The sequence below is a fragment of the Pan paniscus genome, chromosome 19 (assembly GCF_029289425.2).
Source record: "Pan paniscus chromosome 19, NHGRI_mPanPan1-v2.0_pri, whole genome shotgun sequence".
NCBI classification, from domain to species: domain Eukaryota; kingdom Metazoa; phylum Chordata; class Mammalia; order Primates; family Hominidae; genus Pan; species Pan paniscus.
In genome coordinates this window covers 29,371,795-29,398,317 of record NC_073268.2, presented here as the reverse complement: position 1 = coordinate 29,398,317, position 26,523 = coordinate 29,371,795, and the positions used below count along the sequence as shown (strand labels likewise).

The 26,523-nt window shown below is 43.0% G+C and overlaps 1 protein-coding gene and 1 pseudogene across 1 annotated transcript in view; one reads left to right on the top strand and one right to left on the bottom strand.

The window, feature by feature from the left end:
* RFFL (ring finger and FYVE like domain containing E3 ubiquitin protein ligase) overlaps positions 1–21,550 on the bottom strand; it is an 80,226-nt gene extending 58,676 nt beyond the window's left edge. The window contains exon 1 of the mRNA XM_063598685.1: positions 21,360–21,550. The gene's annotated coding sequence lies outside the window, so the exon portion shown is untranslated. The remainder of the gene's footprint in view (positions 1–21,359) is intronic.
* Positions 21,551–26,168: 4,618 nt separating this feature from the next.
* On the top strand, positions 26,169–26,260 carry LOC112437622 (U6 spliceosomal RNA; annotated as a pseudogene).
* Positions 26,261–26,523: the final 263 nt, after the last annotated feature.

Here is a 26,523-nt window from a genome sequence, read left to right as displayed (position 1 = left end):
CACTGCGCCCGGCCTTCCAAGCAATTCTGATACAGATGGGCCTTGGATCATGTTTTGAGAAAAAGGACACAGCTATGTTCCCTAAGCACTGTTTAGAGTAAAATGAAAAAAAGTTTTTTCAAAGACCTCCAAGCTGAACAGTAGTCACACTGAGCAGGTCCTAAACATAAGTCCCCTCATCCACAAGAACCACAAAAAATACAAACTGTATTCACTTTGTTGGTTGGACCATTATTTTCTTCAAGCCTTCAGAGACAATTATCCTAACTACCATTAAGGATTTCACCTGTCACCCACAGTCTTGTTATACTGAGACATTTTCACACCTGGATGTGATACAAGGGGCTTAATGGAATTTTTATGGCTAAAAATTAAAGTTCACTTGACTCAACAGAACAGTCAAATAAAACAAAGGAGAAAACCTCCCCCAAAGGAACAGGTTGAAAGTAGAGGCTTTTGACTTCCTGATGAGCCAATTTTGCCCAGAAATTCAAACCATGGGATGCTATATAGCTCATATGTCTTCAGAGTGCCCAAATGTCAACTTATCGCCAGAGTATCAGCCAGTGCAGGCTTACAGTAACATTTGGAAGCACAAACGTGCTGTATAAAATGGCCTCTCCTGGGAGATAGAGGCTGTCGCCATGGCAGAGATCATTCCATCTTGGGGCCAGAAGGACCAGGCAGTCCCTTTAATCTTTAACGAGCCACTTTCACATTTAGATACAGGAACTGGCACTGCATGAGGCTCAACCTGCTTCACAGCACTTTGCTGCAAAACAACCCCCCAGTTGTGTGAGGGCATGCTAACCCAGTCTGTCCCCACTGGTGCAGTTACCAGAATCTATTCTATAATGCAATTGTGAGTACTTTATTATCCACTATGGTATAATACTTCATAGCTCAGAAAAGGTATCCAATATCAAGAGGCTAGCAACTGCCTACCTCAGGCACAATGAAATACTAGGTTCCTGTATGTCAGTAATTGAAAAAGTAGCAAGCATGCAGGAAAAGAAAGAATCCAGAGGGGTCAGGACCCAGCCTGAGGACCCGATGACAAGACTGGGAGAAAGGAAGTCAGCAAGAAGTCAGCAACATGACCAAACTGCTATCTTGGGCAGCTCATTTCAGAAACCCAGCAACAGAAACCTTGGAACCATTTGATGGGTATAATTTTCTATGTAAGGCTATTTCTTAGTTTTCTGTTTTTTTTTTCCCTGAGCAGCTAATACAGTAGAAGGGCAGGGAAAAGACCCCTGTCATCAAACTCCATCACCTAAATTCTAATAGCTTCATAATGAAGTGACTTAGCAGGCTCATGTCCTATTACTACCTTGCCGCAGTAACCATACTCTCAGAAAAAAGATTCTGTAATTCAACTCTGAAGATTGCCTGAATTCATCATTCTTCTTTTCTGTATACCTCTGAATTCGTCTCTTCTCCTAATACACACACTCACATGCTCTGTCTCCCTGACACACATGCCCTGCCTCCAATAAGTCAAACTTCCTAAACGTCTACCATGGTTTCCACTAATAATGCCCCAAGATTAACTTACCTTTGTTCATGTCCCCAAGTCTAGGGGGCCTTTGTCAACACGTGTTTCATCTTGAAGGGTGATTTCTAGCCAAGTAGATAAGATTACCTGTTCACCTACAGTTAATCTTCAACCTGGTTTCTGCAGGCTATAGAAATAAAAGGATACGACTGCACAGCTTGAATGTCCCATCAAGGTAATCAAAGTAATGGAAGAGGGAGAGAAGGCAGAAGGAGAGATTTCAAAATAAAGACTGAACTGTGTACTTCAGTAGTACTTAGGAAAACACTCCATCTGACTAAGCAGCTGATGAGTAGACAAATACCCAAAGGACTGTGCATTCTCTGAAGATTATTGTGCTCACAGTTCTCACTTCCCCCAAAGTTCTGCAAGAGATCACATCATAAAATCAGCCTTGCATTATTTATAATAAAGTGGAGAGATGCATCCTAACATCCAGTATTCTACTAATTTACTCACAAATAAAGCTAAAACCTTATTTCAACTGAAACCCATGTAACAAGGAAGAAAACGTATTTTCTTTAGGTCTTTCAAAGGTACCTCTCTCATCCCTTTTATAACAGAACAGACAAGGGTTGGAGAAAGGAACCCAAAGCTCCATCCCAGGTCCTAAATGCTTCAAAAAATTCACATTAAAAAATGCTCCATAATACATTACCCATTTGAAAAAAAGCACTGTGAACAGCAGGGGGGAATATATATTTAATTATATATGATAGATACACACATACATATATATACATACACACCGAGAGAGGGAGAGCACGCGCACGTGCAAAAGAGCGAGCGAGCACGCACACTAAAACCATTTAATATATACTAAAACCATTTAATAGCAGTTATTCCTAGTAGGGATGGGGGTCTAACTTCTACTTTATGCTATTTTAGCTGGGTTTTGTTTTGTTTTTCTGAGACAATTCTCACTCTGTCACCCAGGCTGGAGTGCGGTGGTGTGATCACAGCTCACTGCAGCCTTGACCACCCTGGCTCAAGCAATCTCCCACCTCAGCCTCACGAGTAGCTGAGATCACTGGTGCATGCCACCATGCCTGGCTAATTCTTTTATTATTTGTAGAGATGGGGTCTCAATATGGTTCCCAGACTGATCTCAAACACCTAGGCTCAAGCAATCCGCCTGCCTCAACCTCCCAAAGAGCTGAGATTATAGGTGTGAGCAGTTTAAGTTAATCGTATTAGAAATAAAGTACCTAAGACCATTTGATAACATAAACCAAAACAATTTGAAAAAGTTTTTAGGGCCTTTGGAAGCCAACTTTTGAGTACATTTAAAGCTACAGTCATGGAGGCAAAAGTATAAAAAATTAACAAGAAATTCACAGTTTTGAAATTGTATTATTTGTCTATGGGCAGTACTGTACTGGGAGTGCTGTGCTATCTATTGCTGGGTAAAAAGAGTTTGTCTAGGGTCTTGCTGTCAAGGAAACCATGGCAGGGGTGCTAAAAAGCCAGTCAGCAGACCACTGTGACACTGTATGGAGGCAGATTCATTCAGAGAGCTAAATATACAACTCAAAAATCTTCTATCTTTGTCAGTCGAATCAGTTTTACTAAATAATCTGATGAACTTAAAAACCAGATATAACACCTATTAGAATAGCTAAAATTTAAAATGGTGGCCAGGCACAGTGGCCCATGCCTGTATTTGCAGCACTTTGGGAGGCCACGGCAGGTAAATTGCTTGAGGCCAGGAGTTCGAGACCAGCCTGGCCAACAGGGCGAAACCCAGTCTCTACTAAAAATACAAAAAATTAGCCAGGCATGGTGGCACATGCCTGTAGTCCCAGCTACTCGGGAGGGTGAGGCAGGAGAATTGCTTGAACCTGGGAGGCAGAGGCTGCAGTGAGCCAAGATTATGCCACTGCACTCCAGCCTAGGCTACAGAGCGAGACTCCAACTCAAAAAAAAAAAAAAAAAAAAAATTTAAAAATGATGACAATATCAAATGCTGGTGAGGATGCAGAGAAACTGGATCTCATACACTGCTGGTGAGACTGTAAAATGGTACAGCAACTCTGGAAAAGAATTTAGCAATTTTGGCCCAGTGCGGTGGCTCACCCCTGTCATCCCAGCACTTTGGGAGGACATCGTGGGCAGATCACTTGAGGTCAGGAGTTCAAGACCAGCCTGGCCAATATGGTGAAACCCCGTCTCTACTAAAAATACAAAATTTGTCTGGTAGTGGTGGTGCACACCTGTAGTCCCAGCTACTTGGGAGGCTGAGGCAGGAGACTTGCTTGAACCCAGGAGGCAGAGGTTGCAGTGAGCTGAGATCGCACCATTGCACTCCAGCCTGGGTGATAGAGTGAGTGAGACACTGTCAAAAAAAAAAAAAAAAGTTTAGCAATTTCTTTGGAAAACTGAACATACACTTACTTACCTTAAGAACCAGCAATTTCATTCCTGGATGCTTAACCCAAAGAAACTAAAACTTGTGTCCATACAATCACCTGTACACAAATGTTCATTATGGCTTCATCTGTAATAGCCCCAAACTGGTAACAACTAAAATGCCCTTCAGGTGAATAGTTAAACAGCCTGTGGTATATACACACCATGGAATACTACTCAGAGATAAAAGGAACAAACTATTGCTGCCACACAATAACTTGGATGGAGGGTGTGACACTAAGTGAAAAATGCCGGGTTCAAGACCAGCCTGGGAAACACAGTGAGACCTATCTCTACAAAAAATACATTTGAGGCTGGGTGTAGTGGCTCACACCTGTAATACCAGCATTTTGGGAGGCTGAGGCAGACAAATCACTTGAGCTCAGGAGTTCAAGACCAGCCTGGGCAACATGGTGAAACCCTGTCTATAAAAAAAATACAAAAATTAGCTGGGTGTGGTGGTGCACACCTGTAGTCTCAGTTACTCAGGAGGCTGAAGTGGGAGGATGGCTTGAGCTAGGGAGGCAGAGGTTGCAGTAAGCTGAGATTGCGCCACTGCACTCCAGCCTGGGCAACAGAGCCAGACACTGTCTCAAAAAAAAAAAAAAAAAAAAGTTCCAATTGTTCTATGCATATAAAAGTAAAAAACAAAAAACCTAGTCTTAAAAGGTCACATATTGGGTCACATACTGTTATGATTCCATTTCCATAATATTTCTGAAATGACAAAATTATAGAGACACTGAACAGATTACTGGTTTCCAGAGATTAGGACAGTAGGGAAAACGGATATGCATGATAATAAAGGAGTAGCACAATGGGTATCTTTGTGGTGGTAGAACAGTTACACAAAGCCATACATGTGATAAAACAGCAGAAAACTACACACACACATACACACACACACACACACAGAGCACCATGTCAGTTTCCTGGTGTTGATATTGTACTATGGTTAAATGAGACATAACCAATGGGAGAAAAACGGGTGAAGGGTACATGGGAACTGTGTAGTGTTTTTGCAACTTCCTGTGAATCTATAATTACCTAAAAATAAAGTATAAAAAAAAAAAAGTGGCCGGGCGTGGTGGCTCACGCCTGTAATCCCAGCACTTTGGGAGGCCGAGGCAGGTGGATCACCTGAGGTGGAGAGTTCGAGACCAGCCTGACCAACATGGAGAAACTCCGTCTCTACTCAAAATACAAAATTAGCCAGGCATGGTAGCGTGCATCTGTAATCTCAGCTACTCAAGAGGCTGAGGCAGGAGAATCGCTTGAACCCAGGAGGCAGAGGTTGCAGTGAGCTGAGATTGTGCCATTTCACTCCAGCTTGGGCAACAAGAGTGAAACTCCGTCTCAAAAAAAAAAAAAAACATGAAATTATTCAGTCAACTGTCCAGCCACTACGGGGAGCTAAAAAAGGCAAAATGTTTATAAAGTATAGCATGTTTCATACTATTTTGCAGTCTCTACTATGCAGGTGAGATGATTATTTAAGCATAGATTGGTTGTTGGCCCAACTATCTGAAATACATTCAGGCACTACCTGTGCCCTATCCATCACAATATTTTTATCGAGCCTCACCAAAGCCATGAGTAATGGGCCAGAAGGCTGCAGAAGTAACTAGTCCAGAATGAATGAACTCTCACTGCAATTTTAGCTCAGCAGACAGTGCCTGCTATCAGAAACATCCAAAAACCACAGCAATTAGACAAATAAGTTGTGAAAGATGTGGTTTCCAGGTAAGATGTGACAGGCTTCTTACCGCAAATAGTTTTTCTTATAAAAGAAGAAAGACTGGTGGGAGAGATGGTGGAAAAAATGAAAACAATGTTTCTTCTATGATTCTCTGGCCCATCCTCACAGGACTTCATATGTAGTGAAGGCAGAATATTTGCCTCAAGCCCAGATGACCAACTTTTACTTTCTACACTGACTCAGGCTTCTTACTGAAAATGGTATATCACCATTTACTCCACTAACATCACTTACAAGATGAAGCCCTATGGGGCACTAACATCTATGTATCTTATGTAGAATTCAATTAATTGGGAAGGCCTATTGACAAACAGGAAGACCCCACACACAGACACACATGCACACACACACACAAAAAAAACAAAAAATAACCACCAGTGAACTCTTCTCTAACCTAATGCTTTATTTATTTAGCCAAATGTGCTTTTAAGGGTGACTGGCTTACACATCAAAAACGTTTACAATTTTAGAAAACTATAAAACATCCTTCAGCACTAACAAAGCTAAAACTAGTAAAATAAGTAACAAGTATTGCTAACATCATTTTTAAATCACATTCCACACAAGTAGACCCATGTAGTTTTATGAATAAAACTATTCTTTTTTATTTTAAGAATTAAAAAGTGATGTTAGTGGAATAAATGGTGAAACACCATTTTTAGTAAGAAGCCTGAGTCAGTGTAGAAAGTAAAAGTTGGTCATCTGGGCTTGAGGTAAATATTCTGCCTTCACTACATATGAAGTCCTGTGAGGATGGGCCCAGAGAATCATAAAAGAAACATTGTTTTCATTTTTTCCACCATCTCTCCCACCAGTCTTTCTCCTTTTGTAAGAAAAACTATTTGCAGTAAGAAGCCTGTCACATATCTTACCTGGAAACCACATCTTTCACAATTTATTTGTCTAATTGCTGTGGTTTTTGGATGTTTCTGATAGCAGGCACTGCTTGCTGAGCTAAAACTGCGGTGAGAGTTCATTCATTCTGGACTGGTTACTTCTGCAGCCGACATATTTGTAAAGACTTATTCAAAAGGTAATCATCCTGACGGAGTGTGAGGCAGCTGTCACCCAGTAGTTGACAGCTCAACCTTGACAGCTGGAATACTTGGGTTCCAACACTGTGAGGCTTTGGGCCCCCTCTTTAATTTCTCTGTGCGGCATTTTCACATTTGTGGAACACAGATAACACCTACACACCTCATAGGATTGTTAAGAGGATTAAACTTGTTAATACAGCAAAGTCCCTGGCACCTGGAGAGCACATAATAACTGTTGGTAATTTTCCTACAGGTAAAATATGGCACAAAGAGAAGTATCACATAGCAAAAGAAGTGCCAGTCTTTTGATCAGTCTTACACAAATTCTCCCATACTTTTAGACAAGAATAAGCCTTCCCCTAACTCCCACTGAAGAATGCATACAATTTCATTCAGAAAAAGTATCATCTGACACAGTGGAATGAGTGAAATAAATGCTGCTGAGCATGCCCAATGCTTCCCTAGCTCCTGTGGCCAACATACAATTTCAATAGGAAAGGGGATTGTTTGTAAAGACAGTTTTATAACATCTGTCACCAAACAACAGTGAAGTTCAAAGTGAAAATTCAAGATTTCACATAGCAGGCAGAGGGACTTTCAAAAACATCTGTCTTCTCACTCCTGTTCCCCATCCCTCTTTCCTAATCAAGGTTATAATAACGCAAGCCCTCTGTAAGCTGGCACACAAGCTGACAACATGCTACCCTGCTGAACAGTCATCAAGGAGGAAAGAAAGGCCCAGGGGGCTGCTACAACATTTCCATAAACCTCTCATCCTTAGCTAAAAAGGTAAATTTGTTCTAGAGATGCTTAAAGAAAAAACACTTGACTGGCATAACCTAGACACATGCAATACCTTTTTCCCATTTCTAGTTTTCTCAAGTATTCAGGGAACGACCATCGACATTTTTGGAATCAGAAACAAATTGTTTCCAAAAGTGTTAAGCAGTGCTTGTCCAAAGGCCCCCATATAGCTAGTAATTTAGACAGCTGTGTTAGGAGCCACAGAAGCTGCATTTTCTAACCAGTATTGCTTGTGAACAATTGAAACTTTCTCCAGTGCAAAGTCCAGACACAGGAAGCAGTGTTCTCCAAAAACATTCAAACAGTTTCATTATTGTTTAACTACCAAAATAACAGCTCCAATAATCTATCAAGTTTGACATTTCATCCAACTAAGCAATTAAACCAGGATGAAAAGCATGCATGGAGAGATTTCCCTGCCTGCTCCAAATCAACACTAATTTTGACATTATAACCACAAAAACTAATAATGCATCCTCGTAGACTATTCACAAAAGCCTTCTAAAAAGCAAACACAAAAGCGTCTCGAAGAAATTGCACACCCCTAAATTTTATTTTCTGTCTCCCATCTTTAAGCATCTTAACTGTGAGTTAAGTTACAGGCCAAGAAGTTAGAAACTCCTTTCCAGTATTTAGTCAAAAAGAGGGGAATATGCCTCCCAATACAAGCACCCAATGCAAATTCTATCAATTTATCCTTTTTTTTTTTTTTTTTTGAGACGGAGTCTTGCTCTGTCTCCCAGGCTGGAGGGCAGTGGCATGATCTTGGCTCACTGCAATCTCCACCTCCCATGTTCAAGGGATTCTCCTGCCTCAGCCTCTCGAATAGCTGGGACTACAGGCGCGTGCCACCACACCTGGCTAATTTTTGTATTTTTAGTAGAGATGGAGTTTCACCATATTGGCCAGGCTGGTCTCGAATTCCTGACCTCAAGTGATCCGCCCGCCTCAGGCCTCCAAAAGTGTTGAGATTAAAGGCATGAGCCACCATGCCCGGCCTCAATTTACTCTTAAATATATTAAAGGTTGGCTACTGTGGGCACATTGCCTATAGGGTAGCCCTGCTCTGCAAGGAGCAGTAATTTTAAAAATAATAGTAAAAAGGCCTGGCGTGGTGATTCATGCCTATAATTGCAGCACTTTGGGAAGCCAAGGTGGGCAGATCACCTGAGGTCGGGAGTTCAAGACCAGCCTGACCAACATGGAGAAACCCCATCTACTAAAAATACAAAATTAGCCAGGTGTGGTGGTGCATGCCTATAATCCCAGCTACTTGGGAGGCTGAGGCAGGAGAATTGCTTGAACCCAGGAGGCGGAGGTTGCGGTGAGCCAAGATCGCACGATTGCACTCCAGCCTGGGCAACAAGAACAAAACTCCGTCTCAAATAATAATAATAATAATAGTAACAGAAGCCAGATGATGAAGGGAACATCATCGTTTGGAAAGCATCACAATAAGACGCGACAGGACGTACCACCTTCAGAAGTCGACCTGTGGCAAATGTGGCTATGCTGCCAAGCGCAAGAGGAAGTATAACTGGAGTGCCAAGGCTAAAAGACAAACTACCACTGGAACTGGTCAAATGAGGCACTTAAAAATTGTATACAGCAGATTCAGGCATGGATTCTGTGAAAGAACACCACCTAAACCCAAGAGGGCGGCTGCTGCAGCATCCAGTTCATCTTAAGAATTTCAACAATTAGTAACACAATAAATGTTCTGGTTTTTAAAAATAAAAATAAAATATATTAAAATAAATTATATATATATTAAATATATATAAATTATTTATAATAACTAGATAAATTAACTATATAGTTCCTTAACTAGTCCCTAAGTATTATCAACTTTGGTTCTGACCTAGGAAATCACCAAGTCATGAAACGTCTCTCCCCAGGTAGGAATGGGAGCTCTCAGATGGTAGCTTCAGTTATAGGTGGCATGAGGAAGAAAATGATCAAGGACCTCTGATATCAAGTTCTTAAGATGTCCTAAGAACCACTTAGAACAATGCTATTCAAAGTGTATGTGTCAGACTGCTGGAGGCCCATTCACGTCAAGATAAAACACAGAAAATCACAGTAAGCATTTAGAAACTTTTCTAGTGCTTGACATTGCTGTGACATCCAAGTGCATGATTTTTCTGGTGATTCCCTTTTCTTGTACTTTACACAATTATTGGCTGGCAACAGATTAGGGGTGAAGGGAAACCCTTACAAAGCTGGTCCTTCACCACAGATAGTTTAAGAAGCACAAACTTTTCACACTATGAAGTGCCAGTTCAGTCATTATTGTTCTGAAGGAATCAAAGTACCTTTGCCCTCATTATCTTATAGCTTCTGATTTAAAGGCAATCAGATAAACCAGCAAGGAGGCACCCTGGCATAATCCAAGCTTGATCAACCCATGGCCTCCGGGCCCAACACAAATTCATAAACTTTCATCAGCTATCATTAGTGTTAGTGTATTTTATGTGTGGCCCAAGACAATTCTTCTTCTTCCAATGTGGCCCAGGGAAGCCAAAAGATTGCACACCCCGGACTATAATCTAATGGAAAGAGCACAAATCCACAGTAGTCAGCCAACCTAGCTTCTGGTCTGCAAGAGTCAAATAACTAGCTGGATATCCTAGTTAAGTCTGGGCCTCTTGACTTTTCTGTGCTTTAAATTCCTCCTCTGCAAAATAATAGCATTTCTCAATCTTTTTTTTTTAATGTGTGGTTCTTTCTCACATAAATTCTTTCTCCAAGTGGGGTCTACAGATAAACTACATCAGAATCCCACATCTCTATCCCAAACACTTTGATTCTGTAGGGCTGGGCTAGGAACCAGGAATCTTTATTTTTTACAAGCACCTAGGAGATTTTTGATCATAGTAAAATTTAAGATCTATTGCAGTAAACATATAACCTTACTAAAGACTTTAGGAATAAAAAAAAAGGTCACGATTTGTATGTAATCTCCAATAAAGAAGTTATTTGATTTTTATTATTTTTTTTCTGGAGACAGGGTCTCACTCTGTTGTCCACACTAGAGTACAGTTGTGCAACCATAGTTCATTATAACCTCAAACTCCTGGACTCAAGCAATCCTCCCAACTCAGACTCCTGAGTAGCTGAGACTGCAGGTGCACAACACCACATCTGGCTAATTTTTTGTATTTTTTGGAGACAAGGTTTTGCTATGTTGCCCAGGCTGGTCTTGATCTCCTGGGCTCCAGTGATCTGCCTGCCTTGGCCTCCCAAAGTGCCAGAATTACAGGCATGAGCCACCACGCCCGGCCCAGAAAATACATTCTAATATGCTTTCATAATATGTGTAATACATAACAGCAAATTTCCATTTTTCCCCATCTTAAAAAGGGATAGGCTGGGTGCAGAGGCTCACATCTGCAATCTCAGCACTTATTCCAACACTTTGGGAGGCCGAGGCAGACAGATCGCTTTAGGTCAGGAGTTCGACACCAGCCTGGCCAACATGATGAAACCCCGTCTCTACAAAAAATACAAAAATTAGCTGGATGTGGTGGCACGCGCCTGTGGTCCCAGCTACTCGGGAGGCTAAGATGGGAGAATCACGTGAACCCAGGAGGCAGAGGTTGCAGTGAGCCAAGATGGCACCACTGAACTCCAGCCTGGGTGACAGAGTGAGACTCTGTTTCAAAAAAAAAAAGTGATGTTTGGTTGGGAAGACCAACGGTATATCAAAACACACAAACATTTAACTAGTGGCATCAAAAACTGCTTTCCTGACACGATATTCAGAACTCGAATATGGTATATCGATCCCTCCCAAATAAAACTAGAGGCTTATTTTTATGTTTGTGTTCCTGGGATTACAGGCATGCACCACCATGCCTGGCAAATTTTTGTATTTTTAGTAGAGACGAGGGTTTCACCCTGTTGGCCAGGCTGGTCTTGAACTCCTGAACCCAAGTGATCCACCCACCTCAGCCTCCCAAAGTGCTGGGATTACAGGCGTGAGCCACCGCCCAACCTGTTTGTGTTGTTTCTAAAACAACAACATAAGGAGAAAGATTTCAGTCTGTTTTTTTGCTAGCATTTCCACAAATAACAACAGAGTTATAGATAGCCTGTATCTCAAATAAAAACCTAATTAGATAGTAATTGTCAACGTATTTTCCTTTTTAATACTGCTTTTGGGTAGTGCAAGAGACATGTTGATGTGCTGTGGTGAGGATTTTATCAAGTAAATGCAATTTAAGAATCTGATGAAGATCATCTAGAGGTGAAGCTGCAGAACTACTATCATTTTAATGTCCCCCATTAATTGGTGGGCTCACAGTCACTATTCCTCAAGCTGCTGGTCTCTAACTGTGTCAACATTTCAGAGTTGGGAAACACTGAACTAGATCAATGGGAGTGGTGGGGATGATTCAGAATCATCTGAAGTGCCGGATTCAACCATATGGCCAAGGGTACAACAGGAAGGTGGAATGCCCTTTGACAAGCTGAGAATATTCTGACATCCCTCTTCCCACCCTCTCAGTAAACAATGGCTAAGGTATACTTTAGCTCTGACACAGAAGGATTACACAAACTCTTCCATCAGTATATGGTAAGTAGACAAACATAAGAGAATCTGGAAGATTAAGAATTCTCCACTGTGGACTGGGAAAGTCCTCATCTCATAAATTATTCCTTCCCACCCCTGCTTGCACATAATTTTAGCCCCTAACTATTCCTTTCCACCCCTTGACAAAAATCCAGATTCCTCAAACTAGCTGAATTTCAGTGGACCTACTCCTGCTAAGGCCCTAGAAAACACTCCTTCCTCTCTCCCCAAATTAGAACATTCCTTTGCCCAGCATTTTAGAATAAAGCATATGCTCTGGCTGATCTTCCACACCATGTAAAATAATAATTAGTATAGTTAAGATGGTACAATCCAACCCAACTGCAATTGGTTATGCATCTACTGACGCAAGACCTAGAAGAGGGTTGGAAGTTGACAGAGGATGAAGCTTGGTTATTTCTCAGGCACATACTTTAATCATTATGAAGGTAAAAAAGCATGGGAGGATTAGCAGAAAATGCAGAGGGTAGGGCACATAGTTTTTTGTATATTTTAGGATAAAATACGCTGATTCAATTGCCACTAAGACTATATACATGTGATCAGTACCAAGACTGGAAAGATTTTCCAAAGCAAATGAAGAGTAAAACAAGAGGAGGGTGAGGTGGGAGAGGAGGATGCACGATTTACTTAAGAAAAGCTTTTTTTCCTTTCAAATCTTTTAACATAATCCAGCAGTTGCAAATAAACAATGGTGTTGATCACTAATAAGTTGCATTTAACCACTCAGAAGCCAGCAGAGCCTCCACTTGGCCTAACTTCCTGTAAGTTTCAAGATGAGTAGGCAGCATTTCTTTAAAAAGGACCAAGACAGTTAAAATGTTTCAGCAGATCATACTGGCTGCAAGTAGTTCAAATCCAGGTGGATTTCCCCTACTCTTAGAACTAGCCACTGGTAGAAACAAGTGACTGTCCCAGGGAACACTCCACAACTCAGAGATAATGAAAACATATTTTTATATGTAATTCTAGAAAAGGCATGTGAACATGAAAACAGAAAATGTAGGTTTAACTGTAGCATTGCAGAGCGGCAGCTTTAAAAAGTCAGATAACATGAGCTCAACAAAATCATATACTGAAGTGTGCTCAAATTCAAATTCAGCACATGGCGGTAGTAGCTGTTGAAAAACGCTGCTGAGAGAGCAAGAAGGTTTTGCTGTATCTTTTTAGAGGAGAGGACAATGAAGAAATTATCAGACCAAGGTCACTTTTCAACCTAAAAAAAAAGTGGGGGTTAGTAGCTTTAACAGAGATAAAAACCTGTGTAGGTTATAACTCCGTGAAATCAGTAGCCTGGTGAGTGTCTCTCCAAGAATCTTGCAGGAAATTAAGTGTGGATTGAGTAATTAAATGTAAAGTCTCCTTGAGAGTAACTTCAGTTATTGAAGACTATATATTTCTGTGAAACATATAGAAAAATTATGAGGAGGATTTACTAGGTATCACATCACAGCCTTTCTCCTTTCACATCAGGTTGGAAACACTATGATCTAAAAAGAATAGAACGATTTGGGAATTGTTCATTCTCTAGTCTTTGCAAAAATTCACGTGCTAGTGTAACTGTAATATACTTAGGAGTTTCCAAAAATGGCACACATTTCCTCAAGAGATGTAGAAAAAAATAATCTCTGGGTAAAAGGCCAAACATTGTCTCTTCTGAATGCTTAAACAGCCAATTATGTGTCTAATACATTAATTATATAAAGAGAGAGAGACTATTACAGGAAAGTTGAATAAGACATCTTAAAAAAATGTACCCTGGGGCCTAAGTCCATTCAAATGACAGTAAAATCACCCCTCAAAAAATCAGTTTTATGGAACATCTAGTATTTTAATTTTCCAGCTGCCAACAGAAATATATAAGGAGCAGAAATTAAACTAGTTATGGCAGCAGTGCAGTGAACAAAACTTCAATTGTATTACACACTAGTTAGACATTTGCCAAACAATACAAAGGCCCTTAAGGGTGGAAACTTCTTTAGAATATAAATGATTCCCAATCAATATGAAAGAAATTAGTCTGTTTAGGTAATAAACAGATTCATGGTTTAGATGTAAAAATTCAACTGACATCATAATTCAATATAGAAAATAAATATATAAGAAATTAATCTCTAAAATGGCTTTAAATCACTGTGATTTACATATGCTGTATCATTAATAGGCCCTTTAAGCTGGTATTGTACTAATCAGCTTTTTTAACATCCTGCCCACAAAAGAGCTTATTCATTTAGCTAGGAGACAGGTGTTAGCAACCAGAAACCTCTTTTAGCCTCGAGTTCCAGGGACTGGGCCTGCATCTATGATGATGATTGGCAAGTCTAAAGGAAGGACAGCTTTAAAAGAGGGAAAAGGAGGAGACAGGGAACAAGAAACGAAGACCAAAAGGGAGAAAAGAAGATAATGAAAGAAATGGATGTCAGGTGCTACTTAATGAGGCCACCCTCAAAGGCTCCTAGCCTAATCTGGGCTACCGTCCAAATACAGATGGCAGAATTTGGGTAATGTTATTCATTTATTCCTGCAGATAGTAACTCTGGGTACATGCCAACACTCCACTCATTCTAAAAAATTGTTTAAAGTGTTGCTAATTGTCCTGTGACTCATTCTTCTTACCCATATTCTCTGGTTCTTAACTTTAGTCCTCACTCTTTCATACATTTTCTAAAAGAGCTGACTGAATAGATATTCCTGGAAAGAGATATAGAGAAAGCTGGATTTAGAAAAGCATCTTAAGCCTACAGAATAAAAATTGTGTGAGGAAGTGGGAGAAGGGACGTTTATTGAGTTGCTTACAATATACAAAAAACATATTTTTCTCTCTTTTAATCCTCCCATGCATATTTTCCCCCTTTTAATCCACATAACAATCCTACCAGGTATTTTCATCTTGCAGATGAAAAAACTGAAGCTCACAGAGGTTAAGTAATTTGCCTAAGGTAGCACAGCCAGGAAGTGGGGGAGTCAGAATTCAAAACCAGGTTTGTCTATACAAACAAACTACGTTAGAGATAACGTATCTAGTGCCTGAATCTGTTTTAAATCAGATGGTTCTGTATTTCAGCAATTATTCTTCCTCCCATGAACTCATCAAACGGCTGCTGACTAAATTTTATTAACTATTTGTTACGCACCTATTATTTTCAATAAAGGCTTCAGCTGTGTAGAAATAAAACAGGCAAACTGACTTTATTCTAAAATTTGACATACAGAGAATTCCCAGGCATCTCTGCCGTCCAACACTGATGATCATAACTAGATTCAACTACCTATTCAGACCTCTAGTTGTTTCCACATTATCATTCATTTGTCCACTCATGAGATAAACGAAGCTACTTTCACCAAAAACCCTCCCTCATGACTCCTGATAGATAATACAGCAGAGGAGGCCTCACTGTAAAGCAATTTACATAAAAGTTATAAAAGCTCTTTGTTATCTGTCATGACTAGGAAATGGGCTATTCTAGCAAATCAAACATCCTGGATAGCATAACGATTCTATTAGAGGGACTACCAATTTATAAGGAATTTCAATGTGCATAATTTCACTCTAAAAATTAAAAAAAGAAAAGCAGGTCAGGCATGGTGGCTCACACCTGTAATCCCAACACTTTGGGAGGCCAAGGTAGGCAGATCACTTGAGGTCAGTAGTTTGAGACCAGCATGGCCAACATGGTGAAACCCCATCCCTACAAAAAATACAAAAATCGGCTGGACATGGTGGCGCATGTCTGTAGTCCCAGTTACTTGGGAGGCTGAGGCAGGAGAACTGCTTAAACCCAGGAGGCGGAGGTTGCAGTGAGCCAAGATCACACCACTGCACTCCAGCCTAGGTGACAGAGCAAGACTCTGTCTCAAAAAAAAAAAAAAAAGAAAGAAAAGGGAAGAAAAGTGAACCCCAATTTTCAAAGTTCCATGGGGCCTGATGTACAGGAGATAATGCCCCCCCCCACCCTGAAAAAGAGTATCAATGCAATAAAACGGTGGTTCCCAAACTTGACTGCACATCCAAGGCACTTGGGAAGCCAGGCACGGTGGCTCAATGGCTCAAGCCTGTAATCCTAGCACTTTGGGAGGTCGAGGCAGGCGGATCACCTGAGGTCAGGAGTTTGAGACCAGCCTGGCCAACAGGGTGAAACCCTGCCTCTGCTAAAAACACAAAAATTAGCCGGGCGCAGTGGCGCGTGCCTGTAATCCCAGCTACTTGGGAGACGGAGGCAGGAGAATTGCTTGAACCCAGGAGGCAGAGGTTGCGGTCAGCCGAGATCACGCCACGCACTCTAGCCTGGGTGACAGAGACTCCATCTCAAAAAAATAAATAAATAAAAACCACTTGGGGAGCTTTTTGAAAATAAAGATGCAAGGGAGATTTTTTAAAGCTAGCTTCCTGCTGGACGCAGTGGCTCACACCTGTAATCCCAACATTGGGAGGCCAAGGCGGGCAGATCACCTGAGGTCAGGAGTTTGAGACCAGCCTGGTCAACATAGTAAAACCCTGTCTCTACTAAAAATACAAAAATTAGCCGGGTGTGGTGACACACATCTGTGGTCCCAGCTACTTGGGTGGCTGAGGCAGGCACATCACTTGAACCTGGGAGGTGGAGGTTACAGTGAGCCGAGATCACCTCACTGCACTCCAGCCTGGATGACAGAGCTGAGACTGTCTCAAAAATAAATAAATAGGCTGGGTGTGGTGGCTCACACCTATAATCCCAGCACTTTGGGAGGCTGAGGCGGGCGGATCACATGAGGTCAGGAGTTCAAGATCAGCCTGGCCAATGTAGTGAAACCCCGTCTCTACTAAAAAAAAAATGCAAAAATTAGCTGGGTGTGGTGGTGGGTGCCTGTAATCCCAGCCGCTCGGGAGGCTGAGGCAGAAGAATTGCTTGAACCCCAGGAGACAGAGGTTGCAGTGAACCGAGATCCAGAGGTTGCAGTGAACCGAGATCCCGCCACTGCACTCCAGCCTGGGTGACAGAGCAAGACTCCATCTCAAAATAAAATGAAATAAAATAAAAATAAATAATAAAAATAAAAGGTAGCGTCTACGTGGTATGGCCTCATAGTAGTAATAATAAAGTATAAAATTGAAAAAATAAAAGGTAATTCTCTGGTCATCACTTACCCACTCAGTCAAAATCTCCAGGAAGTGGGGCTGGGAAATCTGCATTTTTAAAGAATATCTCGGTCAGTGACTCAGCAGCAAATCACCAGGTACCTCATCTTTCAAGGAGTGGCTGGCGTTTGGAACTCCTTACAATAAAACATACTCAAAAGGCTAAAGCTGCACTGAACACAATGTGACCTGTCATTGATGATTCAGGAGACTTCAGGATCTCCCATTACCACTAGGTTATCATTTACTACCAGTCACTAGTCACTGTACTAACAAAACCAGTAAGGTAAAGTTAATAAAGACTTTCTATTACTAGAGAGCAGGAAAAAACAGCTTTTGTTTTATTATCAGATTCAAAAAGCTGGTTTTACTCCAGAGGAAATGCAGTTTTTTGTTGTTGTTTTGGGGATGGAGTTTTGCTCTTGTTGCCCAGGCTGTAGCGCAGTGGTGTGATCTCGGCTCACTGCAACCTCCGTCTCCCAGGTTCAAGTGATTCTCCTGCCTCAGTCTCTCAAGTAGCTGGAATTACAGGCATGCACCACCATGCCCGGCTAATTTTGTGTTTTCAGTAGAAACAGGGTTTCACCATATTGGTCAGGCTGGTCTCTAACTCCTGATCTCAGGTGATCACCCGCCTCTGCCTCCCAAAGTGCTGGGATTACAGGAGTGAGCCACTGCGCCTAGCCAAGATGCAGATTTTATGCTTTAAAAAGGAAACTGTTTAAAAACATGCAGGACTCTTTTAACCAACTGCTTGGCTTCACTGCAGAATGTTAACAGGCCCAAATACATTAAAAATGTGGAATATTCACTCTGCATAAGAAAAGTAAAGGAGGAACTTCATGACAGTCTTAACGAAGAGAAAGGATAATGGGTTTAAACTAAGACTGGCATAACAGGATTAGCTATGACCGCTGTCCTGATGGCAGCTGTTAAATCTTGGAAACAGGGAGGGCAGAGGTCTTTAAATACATGAGGCCAATTCCTACCTATCTGAGATGGCTTTTATGTGAGATATAATAGGATATCCTACTAAGAGCCAAATTAGTTTTACTATTTTAAAACTGCTTAACTAATATAAAGTCACAAAATAAGAAGTTAATCAGATATTTCCTTACGAAAGACCCGGGAGTCTGTTTGTATATGAAAAGCTTGTCTTTAGGCTGGGCACAGTGGCTCACACCCATAATCCCAGCACTTTGGGAGGCCGAGGCCAGAGGATCGCTTGAGCTCAAGGCATTTGAGACCAGCCTGGGCAACATGGCAAAACCCTGTCTCCACCAAAAACACAAAAATTAGCTGGGCGTAGTGACGCACATCTGTGGTCCCAGGTACTTGGGAGGCGAGGACTGCGTGAGCCCAGGAGGCAAGGTTGCATTGAGCTGAAATCATTCCATGGCACTCCAGCATGGTTGACAAGAGTGAGATCCCCATCTCAATTAAAAAAAAAAAAAAAAGACTATCTTTACAATTGCCAAAATCTTTCTTACACAAACACCAAATAACCATTACCAATAACCAGAAGTGAAACAAAAATAACCAGTAATCATCATTAAACCAGTAACCATTACCAAACAACAATGAAGCAGCTCCTCACTTGAGACTTCACCAATAGTAATTTAAACTATGCGTTCTCATTAAACTCTAATACCTTAATTCTGTTATTGTATTAACAAGTTATGAGATTCTAAGGTATAGAGGTTAAATCTTTCCTCCAAAAACATAAACACTATGACTAGTACAAGTTTGGTATAAAAGCCTCTATCATTAAAACCATGGCAGTATTAAAGGTTCTATGACAAGAATAAAAAATCAAGGTGGAATTAGTCCCCCTAACAACTTCTTAGGTTTACAGAGGTGTTCTCAGAAAGTCTTAGGCATGACGCTCATAGAGATGGGTGTGACTGTATTTAAATAACAATGCACATGTAATTAGAAAAGAAATTGTGCCCTTTTTTGTTATTGTTGCTGTTTGTTTTGTCTTCTTAAATGCTGGTCACTAAAAACGCCTTTTCCACAACCCTTAAGAGGTGTTCCGGCCTGGCGCGGTGGCTCACATCTGTAATCTCAGAACTTGGGGAAGCCAAGGCAGGAGGATTGCTTGAGCCCAGTTCATGACGAACAACATGGCAAAACCTCGTCTCTACAGAAAATACAAAAACTAGCTGGGTGTGGTTGCACATGCCTGAGGTCCCAGCTACTCAGGAGGCTGAGAAGGGAGAGTCACCTAAGCCTAGGAGGTCAAGGCTGCAGTGAGCCATGATTACGCCACTGCACGCCAGTCTGAGTGACAGAGTGAGACTCTGTCTCCAAAAAAAAAAAAGGTGTTCCTATTAGACGGTACCAAGCAGAGTTATGTCAACTGGCTTGGTCATGAGAGAAGGTTTGAAAGAAATTGATTTTTAAGGTTTCTGAGAAGAGCTTTCTTTTTTTGTGCATGTTATTTTGGAGGCTGGTTAAACTGGTCGATTTAAATATTTACAACCCTTGATCCCGATGTAAACAAGATATCACAACTGTCTACCTGATCAATATGAAAGTTTTTAACAGGCTGGTCTTTGTAATTAGACGGGCATTAAAATGAGTGCGTCCTAGATTACATGAACATGAACATTTTCTTCAATCACAATCAAGATATTAGCCCTGCCACATCAATCTGCAATTGTTATGAAAATATACCCAAATATTTTCAAACTTAAGAATACCTCTAAATAAACTGTAACTTCTGAATTGTACTCTAAAATTCAGAATTAGGAAATATACAATAAAAGTTCGGAAACCTTTGCCATCATCTACTTCCTTGAATGTGAAAGAGAATGTAATCAGAGAAAAGGATAAAGAAGTTGTCAAACCTGAAATCCCCTGAACAGAAAGGAGCTGCCACGGCTAGGCTGCAGCCCTAGAACTCTGTACACAAATTCAGCCCAGTACCTTGTCCCCTGCCTACTCCCATTCCTAGAAGAATGGTATAATAAACGGGCAGCCCGGCCCACATTTCAGTAAATTGAACTGTCACGGGGAGAATAAGGCACCCCAAACAGTTGCAGCGACAGTGGTTAACAGGAAGTCTCTCTGTCCTCCAAACCAATAATCAAAGGGATACATAAGGAACTCACTGCTTTCTTAGAAGGCCACATGCACCCCGGGATGTTTGCTCATCACGTCACTCTGGCCTTTAACCAGGGAGCAAAGTGACAGTTGCGGGTAAAACCCTATTTCCAAGCTAACAATTATCCTTCCTTATGGTAGACTGGGGGGTGCACGGTACACTCTTGATTACACAAGCAGTCTTCTTCCCCCCTAGAACAAATGACAGACCAACAAAAAGGAGAAAATGATATGCTGTTGTTTATCTCTTCTGCCAGCCTGAACTCAAGCTCTGAGCAGACGTGCCAGCGGAGGCTCTGGCTCCCCTGGTTCGCCAGACTTCCCCATGTCTGGTCAACTGTCTCCTGGGCAGCCGGCTGAAGAGAGGCCCCATTTCCCTCTCGGTCTTGACCGCTGCCGCACAGTGGCGACCTCACACACATCGCGAACAGAGGACAACTCCCAAGCGAGGGAACAGTGGACCCTGCGGGGAGAACCGCATTCCCAAACTTCTCCATCAAACCTCCAAACTCCAAACCTCCCTCCTCCAGCCGCCTCCTCTAAGACGGAGACAGGGACGGGCTGGTTCCTTTAAAGGGGTAAGCAGGCCGCCGCGGACCTGCCTCAGTTTCCTCTGACGTACAAAGAGGTATCTTTTCCCCACAAGCCAACTAGACCTGCCGGTCTGCAGGGCGCTTGGGGATAATCGAGGACGCACGTCTCCTGTTACTGCCCCCACAGGTGAAACGCTTTCTTTGAGGGGACTTTTCAAAGGACAGGTGTGGGCTGCCCTGAAGGCGGGGACTTCCAGCCAGCCAAGGGCTTCCCCCCACCCCTGTAGGGCAGGGAGAGTCCCAGGCCGCGCCCCACACAGAGGAAGGGCCCCCAGACCACAGCCTGACGGCACCCGACCGTCCCCCTTCCCGTCCTTCCCCAGGCCGGGCGCCCAGCGGCCCCCAGCGCCGCCGCCGCCGCCGCCGCCGCCTCCTCACCTGCTGCGGCCGCCCTCCCGGCCGGCACCTAGGAGAGGAGGTGAGGGGAGGGGCCGGATCCCGGCCGCGGACGCCTCAGGCAGGGAGGCTGCGGACTCCGCCGCGGCGGCGTCTCTGGGGCTGAGGGGCACCCGGGGGCGGTCGCGACATCCTCACGGGCGGCCCCAGGAAGTCGGCCCCCCCTCCCACCCATCCCCAGCCGGCCCGGCCCGGCCGCTCCCGCCCTCCGCGCGGCCCCGCCCCTGACTCGGCCCCGCCCCCTCTCGGGATCGCGCCTCCGCTCCCGCCGCGCCCGAGCCACCATAGAGAAGAGCGAGGCGCCCGGCGGCCTCGAGCGCGGCCTCCGCTCGCGCCCCCTGGCGGAGCTGAGGCTCCCGGCGGCGGGGCCGGGCTGGCCTGAGCCGTGGGGCCGTAGGAGGCGTCGTTTCCCCAAAGTCATGGGGTCGGCCGCTGCTGGTTACCTTGGTCACACAACTCTGCGGGAGGCGCCCAAGGGTCCAGGTCCAAGTTTCAGCTGGGTCAAGACCCGGCTTGGTGACCTTGAGCGAGTCCCTCAACACCTCTGAACTCATGTCATAAAACTTTGAAAGGTGCCTGACTTTCATGTCTCATTGACTCTCTCCTCAGTGCGATGAGCAGGCGATGGTTTCCCCCGCTTCATGATTGCAGAAACCCAGCCCCACTAGGGGTTACGAGCTTATTCAGCGTCCCACAACTGGGAGGTATTAGAAGCCGGGTCTGTGGGACCTAAAAACCCATGCTTGTCCCACTCACTCTAGCACTGCCCAGTCTAAACCGCTAGGACTAGCTACTTCCCCTCAGGAAAGTCAGGAAGCTGCTGAGGAAGGCTGTGGTAGAATGAGAATGACTCAGCGAGGATCCATCCCTGCCTTTCACCCATGCACCTTTCAGCAAGGTACCTAACCTTTACGAACTCTGGTTTTCTCATCCCAGAAACGCAGGTTGGCGTGAGGATTTAGTGAGCGCATGCATGTAGCTGTGGTTAGTAAACCGCCAAGCAGCAGGGCGGCCCAGGGGATGGTTAGCCAGCGTGGGCTACGATGCCTAGTCATGAACGTAATATTAAGTTCTAATCCTTCTTTTAAATGGTGTCTAGTGACACAATTTTCTTAGGCTTTAGGTTCTATTGAGAACTCCTAGTTTTTCTGAACAATTTGTATTTTCAAACAAGGAATATCGTAAGGAAAATAAGATCATGAGCCAGGCGTGGTGGCTCATGCCTGTAATCCCAGCACTTTGGGAGGCTGAGGTGGGTGGATCACCTGACGTCAGGAGTTCGAGACCAGCCTGGTCAACATGGTGAAACCCCATGTCTACTAAAAATACAAAAAATTAGCCAGGAATGGTGGCGGGTGCCGGTAATCCCAGCTACTCGGAAGGCAGAGGTTGCAGTGAGCCAAGGTCGCGCCATTGCACTCCAGCCTGGGCAACAAGGGCGAGACGACGCCTCAGAAATAATAATAATAAGATCACGTATACATATCAGACTCTGTCACTTTACAAGTATTATTTTCAATCCTCACAACCCAGCAAACTGAGTACTATTATTCCCATGTTATCAATGAGGATCTACATATTAAGTAATTTACCCAAAACCACATGGTTAGAAAAAGGTGGAGCTGGAATGTATTGCTTTTTTTTTCTTTCAACCAGCAGTGTCTTGAATACACGGAGCTGCAATTTATTTATTTTTTTGAGACAGAGTCTCACTGTCACCCAGGCTGGAATGCAGTGGCGTGATCTCCGCTCACTGCAACCTCCGCCTCCCAGGTTCAAAGGATCTTCCCACCCTATAGCTGGGTCTACAGTCACCCGCTACCACGCTTGGCTAATTTGTTTATTTGTTTGCCTGTTTTTGGTGGAGACAGAGTTTCACCATGTTGGCCAGGCTGGTCTCAAACTCCTAACCTCAAGCGATCTGCCGCCTCTGCCTCCCAAAGTGCTGGGATTACCGGGACGAGCCACTGTGCCCCAAAAAGCTGGAATTTAAAACTGATTTTTTCAATCACCTGGAATGCACGGAAAGACTGACCTGCTAAAGGCCTCCCACATCCAAATTAAATGTACCCTTCATTTTCCTTCCTGGCTATTTTTGTAACTTTCCCTGATGCAATTCTGTCTGGTTTGCTTCTCTCTAAGTCTTCATTTCCAGCCCTGCCCTCCAAAGGCATTTATGGTCTCCTCCTTTCCCTCTAATTCCTTTTCCCTAGATATGCCAGGACCTTGTCCATCCTCTCAATTCTGAAATAGATTCCTAGCTGTGATGAAGGCACAGCCTTTTCCACCACATCACTCTTTCTCTTGATAGAAATCATAGCTATAGAAAGTTAATAGGTCCAGGCCAGGCGCGGTGGCTCATGCCTGTAATCCCAGCACTTTGGGAGACCTGATCACTTGAGGTCAGGAGTTTGAGACCAGCCTGGCCAATGTAGCGAAACCCCATCTCTAATAAAAATAACAAAAATTAGCCAGGCGTGGTGGCGTACGCCTATAATCCCAGCTACTCAGGAGGCTGAGGCAGGGGAATCACTTGAACTCGGGAGGTGGAGGTTGCAGTGAACCGAGATCGTGCCACTGCACTCCAGCCTGGGTGACAGAGCAAGGCTCCATCTCAAAACAAAAAACAAACAAACAGAAAAAAAAGTTAATAGGTCCAGAACAAGGGTGGGGTGAGACCTGGGGATGTCCTTTCGTAAACTTAGTTTACAACCTGAAGGTTCAGTTCTGAAAGGGGGTGCACTTAATGCACTGATTGGATCCAATAATTGAAGTTTGGATTCATGACATCCTGTGGAAATCATTTTTTTCTGGGCCCTCTGGTCCATATTACAAGCAAATCATTGGAATGCTGCTAAATAATGTGCATATCACTGCAGCACAGAGGCCTCCGAGCTGCGTTTATCCACGCTCCTCCTTTCTCCACCTTAGGCATTACCACCATCACTATTTTTCATCTTTATCATGCCCTTCCACAGAGGCATTCAATAATGTACCCATTGTGCAAGCAATCCGAAATCCTTTTCAGCGAGCAATAGTATTTAGTAGTGATAAAACACTAATTTGTCTACCAAGTGACATATTTATAGGAGCTGTTTACTTGGACATATTTTTATTATTTCTACTCATTTGCTAAGTACTTTCCAATGCATATGTATGAAGCACAGGCCTTTCCCCAAACAGTTGTGAAAAAATAAATCATATTATTTCTTTTATTAGTAGCAGCACAGCTTGGAAGTCCTAGTGCCCTGATTTTAGTTATTTCTGGCAAGAGCTGGAAGAATTCATAGTGACTGACCACCTACTATGTGCCAGACTCTCTGTGAAAGGCACTTTACATAAATTATCTGTTTAATCCCCCTGAGACATACATTTTACCAACAAAGAAAATGTAATTCCCCTGCAACATACACTTTACCAGTAGGACAGAGACATTACCTTGTCTAAGTAACTCGGCCAGAAAGGGACTAGCAGGGTTTTGAACTTAGATCTTTTTCCTGATTCCAAAATCCCAAATCACCATTCCATTTCACCAGCACCCCCTACCGGCTTCTCTGGATCTAATAGCTTCTGTAAAATATAAAGTGTTTTTTGTTTTGTTTTGTTTTGTTTTTTTAATGAGAGAGGATGTGTAGGTTACTGAGAATGGAACAGTTAGAGATAAACATACACAGGGTGCTAACCCTAATTTTTCTATGGGAGGTTACTCTTCAAGGGATTTACTCCCTAAGAAATCAATGGAAGGATGTTTCCCAAAGAGAAGGTCCAGTACTAGTGCTGGATCCATTCCTGGAGACAGAACTGGCTACATTGTTTGCAAGAAACAGTGCAAAATATGGGATGCTTGTTTAAAAATTAAGAATTTCAAGATGGCAACAGCAGAGCATTCAACTAAGTGCAGAGCCCTGCTAAGCATGGGGCCGTGTGACTGCACTGGTCATACCACCATGTAGCTGGGCCTGCCTGGACAGAAGAAAGCTGTCATCAGTATCCCCCATGCATCATAAGCTTATTCATAATATGAGATTGAGTGCCTATATCATGCCTGGAAAACTATTCAGTGTTTTACATAAGTTACATGATCCTAAAACAACTCTATGAAACAGTTATTATTTTTCCCATTTCACGGTGGATGAAACTAAGGCTTAAAGAGACTGTTATTCATCCAGTGTTATATGGCAAGTAAATGTCAAAGCTAGGACCAAGTTAGTTGAGATATAAAAAATCCTGTTCCTTGACTTTGTATCTTTGTCAGCACAGGCCCATTGCTTTCCTACAAAACTCAAACTTAAGCTGAGGCTATTATACCAAAAACTATAGAGAGGCCAAGGAAGAGCAGAGATTCAAGGGCTACTCAAAAAGTCAAATGTGCAGCAGCTGAAGTGCAGCCGTACAGCTCCAGGGCATGAGGACCTGGCAGAGAGAACTCCATCATTCATGGCAAATGTCATGGCCAATACCCAGACTCCTCCAAGACTGAAGGGTAACCCAGTGAGGTCTTTCATAAAGAGCAGCTACGTGGAACCTAAGGCATCTAACTCAGTAAAATATTGTAAATAGTCCACTAAAGTTAGGAACAAGACAAGGATGATTGTTATTGTTGCTTCTATTCTGTGTAGTACTAAAAGTCAGTTTAGCCAGTGCAATAGGACAAGAAAAAAATGATAGAAAGCATTCAGGATCACTTTGGATTAATAATATACCTAACTCTAATTTAAGGTCTATGCATCACAGAGCCTTCTCCAATGCCAAACCCCAGCACACAGAACTAGACAGTTTAAACCTTACCCAGTGCTTGCTTCAGCAGCACATACACTAAAATTGGAACAATACAAAGATGATTAGCATGGCCCCTGAAATAAATTAAAATATAAATAAATCCTGCCCAGACAACTGCATGGCAGAACACAGCAAAAACCTAGTAGAATATACATCTAAATCCCTTATCTCCCCCTACTTCACATCTCAGGGATGCATAGGCCCTGTTTTGTTTTGTTTTTTTGAGATGGAGTCTTGTTCCGTCACCCAGACTGGAGTGCAGTAGTGTGATCTCGGCTCACTGCAACTTCCACCACCCGGGTTCAAGCGATTCTCCTGCCTCAGCCTTCTGAGTAGCTGGAACTACAGGCACCCGCCACCACGCCCG